General features: G+C 36.5%; 1 long non-coding RNA gene across 1 annotated transcript; it reads left to right on the forward strand.

Moving 5' to 3' along the window:
- Positions 1 to 595: 595 nt before the first annotated feature.
- LOC107557312 (uncharacterized) lies at positions 596 to 15,190 on the forward strand. Its single transcript, XR_001605380.1, has 3 exons — positions 596 to 669; positions 13,764 to 13,845; positions 15,152 to 15,190. It is a non-coding gene; the product is annotated as an uncharacterized lncRNA (long non-coding RNA).
- Positions 15,191 to 15,464: the final 274 nt, after the last annotated feature.

Here is a 15,464-nt window from a genome sequence, read left to right on the forward strand (position 1 = left end):
AGAAGTAGCATGAAAGTAGCCTAGTTCAGATGACTCGTTTACTGCATTTCAAGGAGACAATGTGTGATGAACATACAGGTGCATCTCAATAAATTAGAATGTCGTGGAAAAGTTCATTTATTTCAGTAATTCAACTCAAATTGTGAAACTCGTGTATTAAATAAATTAAATGCACACAGACTGAAGTAGTTTAAGTCTTTGGTTCTTTTAATTGTGATGATTTTGGCTCACATTTAACAAAAACCCACCAATTCACAATCTCAACAAATTAGAATACTTCATAACACCAATAAAAAAAAACATTTTTAGTGAATTGTTGGCCTTCTGGAAAGTATGTTCATTTACTGTACATGTACTCAATACTTGGTAGGGGCTCCTTTTGCTTTAATTACTGCCTCAATTCGGCGTGGCATGGAGGTGATCAGTTTGTGGCACTGCTGAGGTGGTATGGAAGCCCAGGTTTCTTTGACAGTGGCCTTCAGCTCATCTGCATTTTTTGGTCTCTTGTTTCTAATTTTCCTCTTGACAATACCCCATAGATTCTCTATGGGGTTCAGGTCTGGTGAGTTTGCTGGCCAGTCAAGCACAGCTCAGATTGTCCGCTGCTCTTCTTCTACTTCTGTCTTTATTCAGCTGTGGAAGCGCTATACAGTTTCCCGACTCCCATCTGTAAGTAAACAGCACAAAACTGGCTATTATTGTTATGATTACTGAGTTGTCGCACTTCTTGCTATCAACAATTTTTGTTGACAATAATTGCAAAACACTTTAAAGTTTTTGTATTCCAAGTGCGGAAGGTAGACACGTTTGAGGATGCGTTTACACAGGACGCGTTTCGCGTTCCGTATGCGCTATTTTTGATAGAGTTGTTGGTCTGTGTAGATACACATGCGTCAGACGGACGTCTTTGGCCGTTGCGTTGCGTTTCCGCGGCGGCGTGTTAAGTTAAAGGGATAGTTCATAAAAAAGTAACAAATCTGTAAAGGGTAATCATTATTCATGTCGTTAGGTATTTTCATTATGGCACAAAAAATACATTTTGGAGAATTTCTTTACTATAGAGTGACATTGAATGGTGACTGAAGATATCAAGCCTCAAAATAGAACACAAAATGCCCATAGAAGTAGCATGAAAGTAGCCTAGTTCAGATGACTCGTTTACTGCATTTCAAGGAGACAATGTGTGATGAACATACAGGTGCATCTCAATAAATTAGAATGTCGTGGAAAAGTTCATTTATTTCAGTAATTCAACTCAAATTGTGAAACTCGTGTATTAAATAAATTAAATGCACACAGACTGAAGTAGTTTAAGTCTTTGGTTCTTTTAATTGTGATGATTTTGGCTCACATTTAACAAAAACCCACCAATTCACTATCTCAACAAATTAGAATACTTCATAAGACCAATAAAAAAAAACATTTTTAGTGAATTGTTGGCCTTCTGGAAAGTATGTTCATTTACTGTACATGTACTCAATACTTGGTAGGGGCTCCTTTTATGAAATTTAATGAGCTTCTTTGTGAAAACTCTTTCTTTTTGGCATGTTCCGTGACATCCTATTAGTGAATGAATTATATATATATATATACAGTGGGGAAAAAAAGTATTTAGTCAGCCACCAATTGTGCAAGTTCTCCCACTTAAAAAGATGAGAGAGGCCTGTAATTTTCATCACAGGTATACCTCAACTATGAGAGACAAAATGAGAAAAAAAATCCAGAAAATCACATTGTAGGATTTTTAAAGAATTTATTTGCAAATTATGGTGGAAAATAAGTATTTGGTCAATAACAAAATTCTCAATACTTTGTTATATACCCTTTAACATTCACAAGTTTTTTTTTTTTTTAATTAATAGTTTTATTCAGCAAGGATGCATAAAAGGGATAATTCACCCAAAAATGAAAATTACCCCATGATTTACTCACCCTCAATCCATCCTCGGTGTTTATGACTTTCTTCTTTCAGACGAATACAATAGGAGTTATATTCAAAAATGTCCGGGCTCTTCCCAGCTTTATAATGGCAGTGAATGGGTGATATTCAACAGTCCAGTAGAAGTCCAATAAACTGTGTCCATCCATCATAAAAGTGCTCCACACAGCTCTGGGGGGAGGGATAATAAAGGCCTTCTGAAGCGAATCGATGCGTTTTTGTAAGAAAAATATCCATATAAAACATAAACATAATCTCTAATTTCCGCTAACTGTCGTACACGCGTTCACGAGAGAGTGGCATTCCAGCAGATGACGTAGACGTAACGTAAGCTCCGGTGAGAACCAAAGTTTGTTTACAGGAGCAAAGGAAGCAAAGTTTGTCTCCTCTTGGCTTATATCGAAATCCTCCAACTAGGGATGTAACGATTACCGGTTTGACGATAAATCATGAAAAAATTCCCGACAATTAGTATTACCGTTTCATCTTTTAATTATCATTAAAACTGGATTAGATTACCACGATTTGAACAACTCGCGATAAATAAATACTAACCAGCATGAAGCACAGTTTTAAGTAACAGCCTCACGTGTTCACAGCACGCAGAGTAGTTTCGTTTTGAGTGAAAACAGGGCGGAAAAGCTGGGAGGTTTTAAAAGAATTATACAAATGAATATATTAATGAATTAATTATATGAATGTACCTCTGAAGGTTCTGACTGTCTTCAGAAACGATTCGATGGCATTTTGTTTTCATCTTCGCTCCATGTAATACCTAAAGGAAGTGTTCTTAATCGCAACACTGCTTTGTCCACGGAGGTTACAGGAAACGGCTCTAATTCAGCTTTTCCATAAGCGCCACCTGCTGTCAGCGAGTGGATTTACAGATACCTATATTAACATTCAGCCTGTGTGCAGATTCTGTCTGGCCAAAACCTGACCGAATAATCAAAAATGAAAATGTTACATATAATGTTAAAGCATACTTTTCTCAGTATATTAGCCATATTGAGTCAGTTTTCAGCCACTGCTTTACCAGCATTTAGCCAGTGTTTAGTCACTTAGGCTGCATCTCTCTACATAGCCCTTATGAAAAATAATGATGGTTTTATCATAGTGTAGTAACCATGGTTTTTTTTGACAGATTGAGTACCATTTGTATAACCACAATTTTACTACAAATGCCATGGTTAGACTATGGTTAGTGTAGCAAAAGGTTTTATTTGTAGTAAAACCATGGCAAATTTTTGTAAGGGAGGTGGACAGGTTGATATCAATTTGACATTTCCCCTCACAGGCCAATTTCACTGTTTATAACTGATGCATGAGAAGCTGTACAAAGCCCGTAATGAAGAGTGAAGGAGAGATGTGTGTGTGTCAATTTAGCAATAGGAGAGATGGTTGAAGAGAAAACAAGTATATTTAGGATGAGAATAGCTCAAGGAATGAAAGTTGAAAGGGAATAAAATGAAAAAGATGATCCAAAATGGTCATAAGGAATTCCCCGAAAAGCATTTTCGGGCTGTCAGGATGATATAATGTGTTATTGAATGAGGAGTAAAAGTACATGTCAATGTGTGTTGCCATGGTTACTGTATAGGGTTGAGGTTAAGTTTAGTTAAGGTTAGAATATGATATGTTAACATTGCATTGGTGAACTTGAGATACTCTGGGCTCAACATACATGTGCATCTTGACGTCTGTTTCTAAGACTATATGTGCTATAATGAGACAGACAGATGTCCTGACCATGAGTGAAGGAAGGAGAAAAAGAGGGACAGAAAGGAGGAGAGATATATTTGTGGAGACAGCTTCGGTTGCCAGAGGAGATTACTAATGTGTAAAGAAACCCTACACTCTCCTCGATGGACTCACTCACGCACATACACAATCTCACCCCTCTGTGGCAGAATGCACAAAGTGCATATTTAGATTTCGGCTTCACAATTTGCAATTCATTCTGACATCAGTTTTAATCAGTAATTTCAATATCAGCACCTAAGGGATGCTCAGTCCCGAGAGAGAAAGATGCAGATTTTACGAGCTCAACAAGACAGGCATAGACAAAAATATTACATCCAAAAATATATATATGCTATTGTAGTTGCATTCATTCCTTCAGCTTTCCACCAAGTCTGACCTTAAAGGGATTGTTCATCCAAAAATGAAAATTATGACATTAATTACTCACCCTCAGCAGCGTTTCAACCACATAAGACACTTGTTCATCTTCGAAACACATTGGATTTTTAATGAAACCGGAGAGATTTCTGTCCTTCCAGTACAAATCAATTCCACTAAAACTTTTAAGCTTCAAAAAGTTCACAAAGGCATTGTAAAAGTAATCCATATGCATTAATCCGGTTTATTTACAAGTTTTCTGAAGAGACGATCATTTTATATGATGAACAGATTTATTTTAGGCGTTTAGTCACATTGATCATTGATCTTTGTCTTTATGAACTTTTTGAAGCTTGAAAGTTTTGGTGGAATAGACTTCCAATCTATAGCCGAACTATACAGTTCACCAAAAATGTAGGTTTTATTCTTATTTTGTTCCTGAGCCCTTAATATCTACTTTCCGAAGAATGTCCAAACTGCTTTTTTTTTTTTCATGAAATGAGTACTGAAGGGGAACTTTAAGCCATCAAAGCTTAAAGTACAGTATAAAAACCATACAGACCGTATATTCTATTGCCCTTCACCAACCCTACCCCTAAACCTACCCCTTACAGGAAACTTTGTGCTATTTCAGTTTTTCAATACACTCCATTCTGTGATTTATAAGCATTTTGAAAAGTGGGGACATGGGGTAATGTCCTGAAAAGTCACCTTCTCCTTGTAATACCTTTGTCATTATACAAATGTATGTCCTCATTTGTCACAAAAACGCGCACACACACACACAAAGGTTCAGCCTGCTCAAAAAGTTAGATGTGTTCAATGAAGATATGAAAGAGTATAGTTGTTTGTGTGGTGTTAGCTGAAGTTTGCCAATACTTGGGTTCACATACTTTTTCTTGGCACTATATCTCTTTCTTTGTGTGCATGAAATGATTGCCTGAAAGCACGGCAATGCAGGCTGGCTCCGTTTCAACAGTTTCTAATAATACAACAGTCTGTATTAGGAGAACATCCCTGGTCATTCACAATGTCACTGTGACTTTGTCTGGCTCCAGCCCCTCCCACCTTGACAGTGGGAACGAGAGCCGCGCAAGTTGTGCTGATGGTACTGTGCTGAATATAGCCAGTCAACGGAATTTGGGTTGCAGGTGGGTCACAGCGACAGCCCCACTGAACATTCTCCAGTGTTTTTTTTATCTTGGGTGTCATCGCTGGTTAACGGAGCATGCAAATGCAACACACTAGGTTACCTCAGATTAATGCGAGTTCCTAAGAACATTCATTTTGTACAGTCCTATAATAGTCCTGCTCAGATCAGTTGCTGGTAATGAATGAGTTAATATGAAATATTCATATGCAGCATTAATAAAATTTTTGAAAATTATGAAAATGCAAAATGTCATTGCAATTTTTCAGAGGGTTTACCGGTCTCGTTCTCTCTCTCTTTCACACATTTCTCACATACACACACAGCTCTTGTATATTACTGAGTGTGATTGAATTAAACCTCTTCTGTGCAAGAATCTTCACCACTGAACTGTAGGGACAAAAAGGAGGGAATATTCTAAGAATGAACCGCAGCTGCTTTTAGCATTGTTTAGATGCACATGCAGTCTGCATTATTTTAGTACCTGATTCATTAAGAATTTTTTTTTTGAAAATCGGAATTTGCATGATACCAAGTGCAAGGATGCAGTAAATTGGGTTTCGGCAACTTTCAGGGGATCCTACGGGATCTGTGGAAAAGTTCAGAAAAAAAAATATATATATATATTTAAATGTATATTATGACATTTGTTATTTCTGTTTCTCTAAATTCAGAAATCATTAGATTAATCAATTAAATCAATAATAAAGTAAATCAATAATAGATCAATTAAAATGAATTAGTTACAATTTACTTTAAATTGATATTACTGTTTCACTGAAATCAGAAACATTAATCACATTTTTTAAATAATTAATTTATATTGACAGCCATAGTTTGTTAAATATATAGCTAATAAATTAATAGATACATTAAAATAAAATGCATTTGTTAAAATGTACTGAATTTGATAGCACTGTTTCAATAAATAAATTCAGAAATCTTGAGATTGATAACAGTTATTTAATATTTATTTATATTGTCAGCCATATTTTAAGTTTCTCTTCAGGTTTAAGTATGCTTAATATTTTCAGGTTAATATTTTACATGTAATATTTTTATTCTTCACAGTATAAATGGGACTCTTTATAATGTCCCTTAATACAAGCTAATATATATCTAAAATAATTCAATTCGAGATCATTGTCTCTATGTGATCTCGCCAGACAACAGAGTACTATGTTGTCATCATGCCTTGTTTTTTTTTTTTCCATTTACAAATTTCACCCTCAGAAAGCGCAAGATAGATACTGACAGACAGGAGAGTGAGAGTGAAGCAAAAATGAAGCAGAGAAAGTGCTAAACAGATGAAGTGAGAGAGTAACAGCAGAGGAAGGTGGCTTGTTTATTTCTGCTTTCTTGTGTCAGGTTTGCTACTAGTTTTTCCTCATAATTATAAGACATAATTAAATGTAGTGCAGTGCATATGTTGCTCCATTTTTTGCATCCCTGGCAGTCTGAGAGGTGGATTAGCTCAGTTTCAGTTCTGAAGGCTTAAAGCTAAGCTGCCATTGTGTGAATTGAGCTCAGTTTTAGTCACCAACATACTGTACACACCTGTTGCTTGTTTTCAGCTGTTTCTGGTGTTTTCACCTGGATCCCAGGAGCATCTGTTTGTAGGTGTGAATGGACTGTTTTGACACCTGTAGATCCCCACAGCAACATAGAGTCACAGGTTGGCATTGTAGCAGAGGTGAATATTCACATATCTGATTTAATGAGCTCAGGTGTGGCTACTCTCAAAGCAAGAGCATCAAATCAAAGTGAAAACACCCCAACTTGTATATTTGACATGTTAAAAATGTTGAATATGTTGAAAATGCTAGTGGATATTAATAATAATAATAATAGTAAGCTACAAAATAGTAAAATGTCAACACAGTATTAAGAATCAAGCGTATGTAAACTTTTGAGCGGAGCCATTTTTATAAATTCAACTCTTATTTTCTCTTGTGGACTATATGTAAATGTCTTTTATGTGAAATATCTTATTCAGGTCAGTACTAGATAAAAAAAAAAAAATCATGCATTTTGTAAGATCCCTCTTATTTTGGTAAAACAATTAACATTTTGCAGATACCGCAAAGAGTATGTAAACTTTTGACCACAACTGTATGTGTGTATATATAAATAGGTATGTATGTATACACTATATGGATAAAAGCATTAGAATAGACCTCTGAATTATTGAATAGATGTTTCAATCAGACCCATTGCCACAGATATATAAAATCAAGCGTTGTCATCGTTCTGAAGAGCTCAGTAAATTCAAACGTGGTACTGTGATAAGATGCCACTATTGCAATAAGTTTGTGAAATCTTATCCTTGCTAGATATTCCACGGTCAACTGTAAGTATTATTACTGGAAAGTGGAATCGTTTAGGAACAGCAGACCACGTAAAGTCACAGAGCGGGATCATCAAGGCGCATGGTGAGCAAAAGTCGCCAACACTCTGCTGATTCCATAGACGAAGAGTTCCAAACTTCCACTAGCATTAATATCAGCACAAAAACTTCCTGCTTCATGGAATGGGCTTCCAAGGCCAAGCAGCTGCATGCAAGCCTCACATCACCAAGTACAATGCCAAGCACTGGATGGAGGGATGTAAAGCATGCCGCCACTGGACTATGGAGTAGAGGAAACTTGTTCTGTGGAGTGACGAATTATGCTTCTCTGATTGGCAGTTTGATGGTCGAGTATGGGTTTGGCAGATGCCAGGAGAATGTTGCTCGTTTGACTGTATATATATCCATATATACAGGGTGCGAGCTAGGGGGAGCTCGGCTCCCCTTAATAAGACATGGGCTCCCCTGAAAACGTGATTTGTGAAATTTTGGGGGGTCTCAAAAAATATTGACAATGTGTTATTTTGACGTGCAATTTCAGTTTTGTGTAATGTGATCATCTTAGATTATAATGTGTAAAATTGCAAAAATGCTATTCTTGTCATGAGCATCAAGGTGTGGGGGCGCAGCGGTGCAAATTCCACTCGTTTAGTACATGTTAACTCAAAGATTCGTAGAAAAAATATAAACGTTGGACTCTGTGGTGGATTCTGTGTTAAGGTAAGGCATGTAATTCGCAATTATGTGTTGTGGCTGGGTTGTTATAGGTCTGCGTGACTCTCGATGTCTTAGGAGACCTGAACCCAATAGAAAATCTATGGAGGGAGCTGAAACTCCATGTTGCCCAGCGACAGCCCCAAAACCTGAAAGATCTGGAGAACACCTGTATGGAGGAGTGGGCCAAAATCCCTGCTGCAGTGTCTGCAAACCTGGTCAAGAACTACAGGAAGCGTCTGACCTCTGTAATTGTAAACAAAGGTTTCTGTACCAAATATTACGTTCTATTTTTCTATTGTATCAAATACTTATTTCATGCAATAAAATGGAAATTAATTATTAAAAAATCATACAATGTTATTTTCTGGATTTTTTTTTTTTGATTCGGTCTCTCACAGTTGAGGTGTACCTACGATGAAAATTACAGCTCTCTCCATTCTTTGTAAGTGGGAAAACTTGAAAAATCGGCAGTGTATCAAATACTTATTTGCCCCACTGTATATGGGGATGACAATTTGTTTGTACATGTGTGTTTTTGTTGGGGTGGGAGAACTGCAGCCAGAGGTCAAGATCCAGTGATGTAAACCTGACTCATACACTCTATTTGAGGGCTGCTTGACGTGTTACTCATCCTCATTGGATGGATACATATGTGTCGTGTGTTGAGCCCATTGGTTGGTCATGCGTCTTATCTCATAGGATGTTTGCTTTGCTTATAGTTTATTCCCAGTGTGCATTTCACTGTGATTGGCTTTTGTCACTGAATGTTCCTGTACTTTTGTCCCACCTGATGTTTATTCTGTACTTGAACTAGCAGCACCTGTTGATGTGTGAACATAATTTGTGGAGAACTTTGATTGCTTGAGGGGTCCATTAAGAGGCCATTTGGCTCAGATTTTAACAACCCACATGGTTCCAGACAGCTGGTCGAGCGATGACATTGTGGCATAAAATGGAGCAATGCTCACTCTTTCCTGTCTTTGCTAAACTATTTTTACAGACTCTAAATTGGTTCCCAGTTTACAGTTGAAGCACTCTGTAAAGGTCAGAACTGTAAAAACTATTTTTACAATGACCAAAAATGTTACCATTTAGCGCTCTTAATATTAAAGTTATAGTCATATAAAGTCATATATTTCCAAAGTATTAGAGACATGTAGGTCTAATGTGGCTCTGAACACAGAAACAGCACTGACTTCCTCAGGGAGTGGTTAAAATGGAGAAAGAGGGCGAGAGAGAGCTTGTGTTTTTTATGGTACAGTCTAAACGTACTTTCAGTTGACAGACACCTCATACTACGTTTGTTAGCAGTTTAAGCCACTTTATCTTCCTAATCCATCACATATAAAATGATTTTATGTATGTATACCGTTTAAAGGTTTTTAATGATTTTTGTAAAGAAATTAATAATTTTATTCAGGAAAAAAACATTAAATTGATCAAAAGTGACAGTAATAAATGCTGTTCTTATGAATTTTCTATTCATCAAAGAAAAAAAGTATCACAGTTAACACAAAAATATTAAGCATCACAACGGTTTTCAAGATTGATAATAATTAGAAATGTTTCTTGAGTACCAATCAGTATTAGTGCGTTTCATAAACTATTTACAGTACATAATGTTTTACAGCTCGCTGGGTCGCCCCTGCCCCCAGCTTCCCTTTCCAGAGAACTTGGAGGGGGGGACCAAACGGGATCTTATCTCAATTTTCCATTCACTGCTCCAAGTTTCCGTCCCTTTTTTTTTCACCACATCCATTTTCCCCCAAGCTGCAGCACTATACTTAGCATGTACGTGCTCTGTTTTTATGGCTACTGTGGTGGTTATGATCATACTGCTGTTGTAATCTCATGAAGAGAGTTTCAATTGAATTTCATCAGCTAAACTAATAGGGGCTGGCAGTCTTTTCCTGTCTTCATGCATTGTTGAATGAGTTACATTCGGGCACTCTTGATCCATAACAATGGTTAGTTTCAATGATTCATCTCACCAGAAGGGATCAGAGAGAGGAATTGATTTGGAATAAGACTTGGTTGGGTTTGAGCTGGTCTTGTTTTTTTTCCCCCCTTTTTTTTTTTTTTTTTTTGTCAAAAAAAACCCCCCCCCCCCCCTCCTCTGGACAGAAGAGCATTCTATTTTATTTATTTATTTATTTTTATTCAAACTTTAAAACACATATATAATTATTTATTTAATTGATGTTTAATTTATTTATGATTTATTATATTTTAGAATGTATTTATTTTATAATTAATTATAATAAATCTGTAATTTATAAAACAAAGGTAAAATATATAAAAACACTTAATGTCACATTTAGCTTCATTGTTTAGGCAAAAAAAAAAAACATTTGATATTTTTTTCCATTAAATATTTAATCGAGATTAAAATAATAGAAAATTTGTCTCAATTTAAACAAACGCTAAAAATTGAGATGAGTAATTAACTCCAGTATAAGAAATTTACTTTTGCTATCATGTAATGTTCAGTGATATCTTCTTCATATTTTCTAATTTTGGTTATTTCTCTATATAGTGTTGATATGGCAACTAGTAAATGCAACAGTTTTGTCATGATAGCATGTGTGGAGCACCCACAGCTGAAGCTGTAATAATAGATACAAATCTAGTAAATATTTGTGAACTGTGTGAGAACTTCTAACTCTAATCTCAACCTGCTAGTACATTGTCATCTACACGGTAGGGCTGTGTATCACCAGCAAAGTCACGATACGATATGTATCACGATACAGATGCCACGATACGCTACATATCACGATACGGGACTGCACTTCACCTCAGAAGAATTTAATAAAACAGCTGTTTATTAAACACTGCATACTATAGTGCCATTTCTAACTATTGGCCTCTATTGAAGGGCCTCCATAACTGTACCATCTATGTACTGTGGTAATGTTTCATGTTTACATTGGGCACCCCCACCAGGTACAATATTCTGATTTTTTGCATCTTGTTTTTAAGCCCATAAATAATAATGAACTCGTTCTAATAAATTTATATTGTAATGTAGGCTACTCATTCTAATATATTTTTAAAAATCATATTTACATTGCTGGTAGGTTATCATTGCACAAATTAACACACTCTCTGGTTGCCAGGTTGACAAAGATAAGTACTTGCCTGTTATTTCCGTATTGCGCAAGTGTGAAGCTCTGTTTTGGGGATTGCGTGTCTTTATATCAGGCAACCCAGTTGTGTTCCTCTGCGGCCAGATTAAACCTAGTTATAGCCTATGTATTATTCTCTATTCATTATTTTTTAGAAACCTCACACTTTTCTGCTCAATTTTAAACGCTGTTCTTGTGTTCAAATTAAGCGCGGTCCTCTGCTGCACACGTGCCACAATATTGATACAGGGCCAGCTGTATGGATACTCATATCGTCAAATCTCTGTGACGATACATCGTCGTATCGAACACAGCACTACTACACGGTGCAGCTGATTGGTTTCTGTTGCGTCAACAGTCAATGAGCTTGCTGTTCAACATTCAAATACTTGACCAGTGTTCGCTGTAGCACGTTACAGCACACTTTAAGAAACCCTCCACCTTCCCCAGCTCCACCTGAATAGATCTGCTACAGGTAATTTCATGTATGTTATATGTGCGGGGTAAATTCATCTGTGTTATATGTGCAGCAGCAGTATGTCTTACATGCTCACAAAAGCATGTATGTGGATGCATTCCACTTATTCCGATCTGTTCTGCCGAGACCAAATACATTAACATTGCCATGTGTATTACCATGCTAATCATTCCTAGAGTTGTCATGACAGAACTAAAATGAGTGACAGATTTTTGGTGATTTGTGTGCTTTCTAGGCTAAATATAATCAGAATTTGAATTTAACTCTCAGAATTGCAGTGATTGACATATATGATAATCATAGCAATAGGCAGGACAGAAATTTATGTCATCCTGATGTGCATTAAGCCTAGAGCAGCTTCACTTGTTTCAGAAGCACCCTCAATGGTTTAACGTTAACTTACACAGTGACTCAACATTCGTAGAAGTTGTTCAGGAAACCTAAACCCAATGGTAATCCACTTACTTCAGATGTGATGCACACTGGTTGAGAAATGCCACGCCATCATATTCTCTCATTCTCCTGACAGTCCAATATCTAATCACCAAATTTAATCGCCATACAGGCACGAATTTCATTTCAAGAATGAAAAAAATTGACTTTTTGCTGTAAAAAAAGTTTGCACAAACTGAAAGAGTAAGGGCAATCTATATTATCTCGTTATATAAAATGTAGACTTTATTCAGTCCACAACAAGACAAATGAATTAATGAAAAATGTCTCGCAAACACAGTCTGTTATGTAAAGTGAATGTAAACAGAAAGAAATCGGATATGTATCATTATTGGATCTATGCATTGTCTTAAAGTGACAGCAGCCTATAAATACCTGCTGCTGTCTGTGTGATTTTTGTTAACCAAACAACAAAACACAGCTTTAAAAAAAATTATCCATATTTAATTTATACAGTGAGCACTGTGCAGTGTTATTATACAGTTAATTACATTTCTATAGCTGAATGCTACTGTTAGACCTTATTTTATTTGTAACTTTGTTCTGTTGTATTTATCTATGCTTGAAATTTGTGCAATTGTTCTTTATTTCATCACTGACTGTTCAATTGTCATTATAATGTTTGAACTTTATTCAAGTTTTTGCTCTGGTATTGAAGAAGAACTTAAAGGCACAATATGTAAGATTTTTTTTTTAATTAAAATATCCAAAAACCACTAGAACAGTGTTATATATTTTGCTGACTCGTGTACTTACATTATCCCAAATGTTTTGAAGAATGTTTAAATCCAGAGAAATAAGCAATTTTAACTAGTGACACGGACCGTGTCCATAGTGTCATTGTGTCGCCTGCCAATGACGTCATAACCCCTCGATTTCCGGTTTTGTTTTGTAGAAAACATGGAAATACCAAAGACGCTTTAATATGTTGTGCGTTTTAATCGACCGGTGACGACCGCACAGAGTAGCATTATAACTGAACTTTCAAATGTATCTAGTATGAATAAACAGCGCTGCTTTTTTCCCCACTTACGCACAACCAGAAGGAGCGGAAGCGGTCGACTGTGGTATAATAAAAGCTCTGCTGCTTTCGAGCTGTGTGTCACACTTGTTTAGTGGCCTCGTTTCGCTTCGACGGCTTTCAGGCTCACCCTGCTTCATTCTACTACGTTAATAAATCATTAGCTCATCCATGAACATGATTTCTGCCCGAGTCCCGTCGGATTTCTTCGGCTGTGGGGATGAAGACGACAACTCCCATGATTCCACACTCAGTCACTGCGTCATCAAACTACGCCTTTGTCTCTTTGTTTATTTTGAATACACGCCCTCTAGTGGCGAAAATTACATATTGTGCCTTTAAAGTGTTCTTTAAGATGAGTGAGATCAGTGATTAATAACTAAATCTGATTGGTTCTCTGTGTTTACAGGACCCAGAAATGGGCGATGCAGATGCAGGAGGAGCTAGTGCAGTTGATGGATGCTGAGACCGGCATACAAAAGCTTCAAAAAGTAAGACCACACATTTGTTTTTCAGCACGCTAAACAAATTTTATGCAGCTATGAATATTTCATATACTGCCACAAAAACAAATACAAATGTGAGTCACATTAGCTTGGCAATTAGCATATATGTACTACAGAGTGCTACAGTGGCCAGCCACATTTTGGTTCTGGAACTTTTTATTTTTTTTCTCATTAATGTTAAAGCATTAAATGTCATGAACCAAACCAACCAACTATGATTTAAATCCCAACTTTGATTTGAAGCAATTAAGTATTTGAAAATTGGGCAAAAACACAAAGATACAAGTGGTATAAGTGTGTATTTAATGGCTTTAATAAAGGAAAAAAAACAATCCCATCAAGCAGTGCGAATGACATAATTGAATTAAAAATTATGGAGAAATATAGAACTATACAAATAGAGCATATGGCGATTACTTCATTTGAAGTGCTTCATGAGAGTGGGTGGGTGCTAAAGAATTATTTCGGCACAATTTTCTTGCAGTAGTCCTCTGATTGGAGGAGCTTTTCTAATTGGATGGGTAATGTAGTTTTTCACCAGGAATTCCACTGTTAAACATGATTATTTAAAAATGAACTTGAAATAATGCAGGCTGATGGCTTCAACAAAAGCATATACCTTTGATCAACAAAATCCAAGCTTATAGTAGATCCTGTTTCAGTTTTAGAAGTTGTCCTTAAAAATCAATTTTCCTATGCAGAAAATGAATGGGACTTGCTAGTGCAGTAGTTCTAGAGTTGTCTTTTCAGGGATGAAGGAAAGTCGTGACATGAAGGTGATTAAATGATTACAGAATTTTCATTTTGAGTGAACTAGTACAACTTCAAAAGGAGCAAAACTGCTTTAGCATCTCTATCACCCAGTCTCAACAAAACCTTGTGCTGTATGTCATGCGGTTTGCCATTCTGAAAGTATTTGTGTCCAAGGCCAGTGCACAAAGACTATTTGGTGTGTGTGTGAGAGTCAAAAGAATTTCATCAACCCACAATTCCTGCTGCCAGCTGTTGAACTTGGTGGCGATCTTTAATGGTACTTTGGTCAACTTATGGGGGTCATGAGGTCCAGAAACTCCTTTCTGATATTGCTCCACTATTTTTCACCGCAGCATTGGGGGATTATCTATTTATGCATTGCTTATCACAACCGTTTTTACATTAGACTAATTAGATTTGCAGGTATGTTTTTAATGAATGCTATGTTTTTTTTAATCTGCTCATAAGTAATGGCTTTTGAGACAAATTCCAGCAAGTAAACCTGAAACCTCTCTTTCTATCTTTCTCTCTCTCTCAGATTTTCCTGCAATTTCATAGACACTATGATGTCAAGCAATATTTTCCTATGCTGAAAATGAATGGGAGACGCTAGTGCAGTAGTTCTAGAGTTGTCTTTTCAGGGATGAAGGAAAGTCGTGACATGAAGGTGATTAAATGATTACAGAATTTTCATTTTGAGTGAACTAGTACAACTTCAAAAGGAGCAAAACTGCTTTAGCATCTCTATCACCCAGTCTCAACAAAACCTTGTGCTGTATGTCATGTGGTTTGCCATTCTGAAAGTATTTGTGTCCAAGGCCAGTGCACAAAGACTATTTGGTGTGTGTGAG

This window comes from Sinocyclocheilus grahami, unplaced genomic scaffold, assembly GCF_001515645.1.
Source record: "Sinocyclocheilus grahami isolate Dianchi unplaced genomic scaffold, SAMN03320097.WGS_v1.1 scaffold597.1, whole genome shotgun sequence".
Taxonomy (NCBI): Eukaryota; Metazoa; Chordata; class Actinopteri; order Cypriniformes; family Cyprinidae; genus Sinocyclocheilus; species Sinocyclocheilus grahami.